The sequence below is a fragment of the Eptesicus fuscus genome, chromosome 3 (assembly GCF_027574615.1).
Source record: "Eptesicus fuscus isolate TK198812 chromosome 3, DD_ASM_mEF_20220401, whole genome shotgun sequence".
Taxonomy (NCBI): Eukaryota; Metazoa; Chordata; class Mammalia; order Chiroptera; family Vespertilionidae; genus Eptesicus; species Eptesicus fuscus.
The window spans coordinates 102,607,604-102,612,535 of record NC_072475.1 but is presented as its reverse complement, the minus strand read 5'-3'; positions in this window follow the sequence as shown (position 1 = coordinate 102,612,535).

Below are 4,932 nucleotides of genomic sequence, written 5' to 3'. Positions count from 1 at the left end.
CTTAAGCAAGCCCTATCCATCGTTTCTGTGCATCTAGTTTAACACACCTTTGAAATAACAGAAGTAATGCTCAAGAAAGCATTGTTAACTATCCTGTAATCCAATCCCCGCTTGCTTTCTCCCACCTCCATGTAATCTTCTGTACATTCCTTCCTTTGCATGAAAGAACTGCAAAACTGTTATTATCCAAAGCATTTTAGATCTTGCTCCCTGGCATATGTCATCAGCTTGACTCCAACAAACTCTTATAAAAATTCTCTACAGGTCTGGACATTTCTTATGTCAACATACCTAATTTGAGTGGAGCTTCAATCACCTAAAGTGAGGCAGGGGAGAAGGAGCAGGTCATGGCTCAAATGCCATAGACTCTGACTGTTCTTACCAAGATTTAATTTAGATTTTCTTTTCTTTTTCTTTTTTTTTTTTAATATATCTTATTGATTTTTTACAGAGGGGAAGAGAGAGGGATAGAGAGTTAGAAACATCGATGAGAGAGAAACATCAATCAGCTGCCTCTTGCACACCCCCTACTGGGGATGTGCCCGCAACCAAGGTACATGCCCTTGACCGGAATCGAACCTGGGACCCTTGAGTCCGCAGGCCGACGCTCTATCCACTGAGCCAAACCGTTTTCGGCTAGATTTTCTTTTATAAATGTTTCTTATTTGCTGTATGCCCTTAGGAACATTTTCAAGGTACTTTTCAAAAATAATTTTCACTCATTTTATTGTGTTGCTGGGGAGTTGGTTTGCAGAAGTCCCCATACTTCCATTCCCAAAGTGAATCTATCCTACTTACCTTATTTCTCATCCTATCTAATAAAGAGGGAATATGCTAATTGACCCTCACACTGTTGCAAAGATGGCAGCTCCCACAGCCAATAAGGAGGGAATATGCTAATTGACTGCCATGCTCTCAAAGATGGCAGCGCCCACAGCCACAAGATGGTGGCATCCAGTCCCCTCAGCCCCTGGGGGTGGGCCCAGCCTTGCCACATGCCTGCCTCCAGAATCCCCCAGTCCCCTCAGCCCCCCAGCCGCCCAAGGCACAGGCAAGCCTTGGATGGCAGCTCCCCAGCTGCCCAGGGCCGACCGAGGCTCAGGTAACCAGGGCCAGCTGAGGCTTGCACTACTGGCAGTGGCAGCAGCAGAGGTGTGATGGGGACGTCGCCTTCCCCTGATTTTTGGGTCGCCTCCCGCCTCTGAGGGCTTCCGGACTGTGAGAGGGGGCAGGCTGGGCTGAGGGACCCCCCACTCCAGTGCATGAGTTTTCATGCACTGGGCCTCTAGTCATTAAATAAATGTACTCAAAGCCACATTCCTCAGAGTCATCTGCTCAAGCAACTCTGTGCTGCAGTATTATTTCTCCCCATGGGATGGTATATTTCTGGCACTGAGGGCTAAATTACATACTATTTTGACTCCTTTCTTCCTTACCATTAATCATTATTTACCTAAATTTATTCTCTGCTTTCTAAGAATTTCATTTTATTTTTTTGTTCATGTTCTATTGAGATAATATTCAGATCCATAACTCTTCATTAAATGTTCCACAATTGAATCCACTAGGCCAACCTCACTGCAACAATCTGCCACCATATACATATTCAATGTGTAATTGTTTCCTTTATGTCTCTTCTACCTTAATAGCTGCTTTCTTGTTATCACTGAATAATATTTGATTGTATGTATCACGGTTTGTCTGTCCTTTCACATACTGATGGACATCTCAATTGCTTCTGAAGTTTTGATAATTATGACTAATGCTGCTATAAACATTAGTGTGCAGATTTTATGTAGATATACTCATTTTTTATTTGTTTTTGATATGTACTTTCAGAGGGTAGAGCTTACCTTCTAGTAATTCAAATTTTTCACCACTACTATGCTCAAAAATGCTTTTTTAATGGTTTCATCAAAAAAAAAATTGATGGTTACAATTCCAAGCCCATCAATTTCAACCTAAACTCTGAGTTACTGAAAACCACAGAGGTTTATATCATATTCTTGCTACATGTCCAACTTTAGTTGGCAGGGGGCTCTGTTCTGGTCATTCTCATTGGCAGGGGGCTCTGTTCTGGTCATTCTCATTGGCAGGGGGCTCTGTTCTGGTCATTCTCGTTGGCAGGGGGCTCTGTTCTGGTCATTCTCATTGGCAGGGGGCTCTGTTCTGGTCATTCTCATTGGCAGGGGGCCCTGTTCTGGTTGTTCTCACTCTAGGACCCAGGGTGGTGGAGCCTCCACTATGTGGAAATGTCACTGGATGCCATGGCAGAGGGGAAAGAACATAGTGAATTAGGCATTGATTTACTTTTAAAAGACCTTATACCTCTTCACATTACACAAAACAAAGCTCTGGTCTACTAAATTCAGGGGAATAGGAAATGTAGTCATATAGCATACCTAAAAGAAGTATCAGAAATATTGATGAGCATCCAATAATATCTACTTTTATTATTCAACTTACCTGAGCATAGAACAAGGATCTTTTGACCACTAATCTTAATTTGATTATTTTTTAATTTTTATTGAATTTTTGGGTGACATTGGTTAACAAAGTTATATAGGTTTCAGGTGTACAATTCCATAATATATCTCATCTGTATATTGTATTGTGTGTTCACCACCCCAAGTCAAGTCTCCTTTCTATATTTTAATGTTTGCCTTCCCTCTTCAGACTAGAGACAATAGGCTGGAAGTTAAAATTAACTCGCCTTAAGGGCTCAAAGAGTATTTACTAGCACTGATCCAAGGGAAAAGGCTTAGGTCGTAACACAGGCTGCATAGGCTGGATGTAAAGCAGATAGCAGGAGACCGAGCTGAGGTCTAATAGTGGTGATTGGTAGAGCTGGTTCTGCTGATGCTGTAGGACTCAAAACGAGTGTGGCTGAGTGCCTTTCATGTAGGTTCAGTCTAACAACAAGATGTTCCCTGTAGTGTCACATTACAGTTGCAGGAGCCCCACGATGGATCACCCCAAAGAGGTAGGCCGGAGCCAGGGGTCCCACCTCTGCGCTGCGTGGAGCCGGGAGGCGGGACCCCCCTAGAACCCCCAAGCAGGCCTTACCGTGCAGAGGCAGGACCCCCAGGCAGGCCTGGCTGTGTGGAGCCAGGGGACCTGCCTCCGCGTGGAGTACTCCTAGGCAGGCTCCATGCTGCGCATGGAGCATCAAGCCCAGCCCCGCCCACCTGCATGTGCCTGCTGTGTACGCAGCCATCTTGTGACAGCATGAGGGCATCCTGGCGTGAGACTACTTAGGCTTAAAGTAAGGATATCAATTTTATTTCCTTTTGTTTATATTATAAAGTTTTTCTTCTCTTTCCAATAGGATATTTCATGTGAATGTAAACACATCTTGAAACAAGTTTCAACTCAGAGGACGGTTTTGATTTAGGTCAAATTCATGTTGCTCTTGAATTCTTAAGCTAAATAGATATCTGCCCCCCCACCCCCTTCAAGATTTGCTGGCAATTCTGAGTTAGCAGCACTGACCTTATGAAAACCCTTTATTTATTTAAGAACAGCTCCTAGAACTAGGTACTCACTTCTTTACTGGTCCATCCCCAGAAAATTTCTTCTCTTCCTTACAGAAACTGTGGTCCTTGGGAAAGTCATCCCTGCTTCCTTTCCTCTCATCTACTCTCAGCATCTCCATGATCAAGACCACCATCAAGATGAAGACTGCCCCTGTGCCCGCCTGTGCTCTGTGAGCCTTAGTGAACCGGAGCCCAAACCACCCTGTTCTCCTGCTTTTGTTTCCCTCTGAGAGAATTCTCCCAAGGCCCCATTCCAAACTTCTGCATTCCCCCACTTATTTTTCCCTGAACCTTTTCAGAAACTTCTCAAAGATGTCTAATTTCCCCCCATCCCAGCACTTACCTCTAAAGCAAAATTGATGGCAAAGGGAGGGAGCAAAAATTATCTTTCTATCACTGTGAATAAGAAGCAAGAAGGTGGCAGAAGAGGTTATTCCCTTGTGGCAGTAAGTATTGGCTGCAATTTCCAACCCATTTTAAAGGAGAAACTACAGGAACTGTGGTACCATGGAAAACAAAACTTTAGAATAAAAACCTGGACTTTGAAGTTGAGACCCACCACAAGCTAGCAGCAAATCTATTGTAGTTTTAGATTTGGGGCCTGAAAATGAGTTTAGTACCTCTTGCTCACTGGATTATTGCTGGGACCACATGATGTATTATTACATATGAAAATGTTTAAAGTGCTGTTCATAAATTTTCTTTCCAAAAATAATGTTTATATTTTCAATCGTAACAATTATATTTACTAATAAAATTTGTGGTGGATTTTGAAAAGTACATGAAGATGATAATAAAAGTTATAATTCTACCACAGTTATTAGTTATTTCTCTTAATATAAAATGCTATTGCTATTTTTTTTCTAATCTGCTAGTAATAAAATAGTTGTGTTTAACATTGTCAGGATTTTGCTCTGTATATAGCTTGTAAGCTTCTGTAACTGACTGTATTTTTCAAAAAGGGCCACAAAATAAATTTTGGTGCCAGAAATTTGCCTCTCTATGGAGAGGTGGAGCCTTATTTCCCTCCGTGTATAACTGGCTGGGGCCTGCAGCTGCCTCCATGAATATAATGTGGGAAAGTGATGTTGCATGGCTCTATGGCTAGGTGGTAAAAGGGATTAAAAAATGTCAGCAGAGTAAGTGGAAGCTACACTGACACTCTCAGGACCAAACTGGAATTAAACTAAAATACAGAAAAAACACCCTAAAAAATCAACTGAAGACTAGCTGGAGAGAACACTGATAACCAAGTACTAAAAGTGGAGACTGCATAGAGACCAGTAGGAAGGGCAGAGGCGTGAAAGAGCTGGCCAGCAGCAGCTGAAAGTTCAGAGGGATAGATCACCTGTTGGGGATTCCCACTGAGAACTCTGGGGTATAAACCTCAACCTGG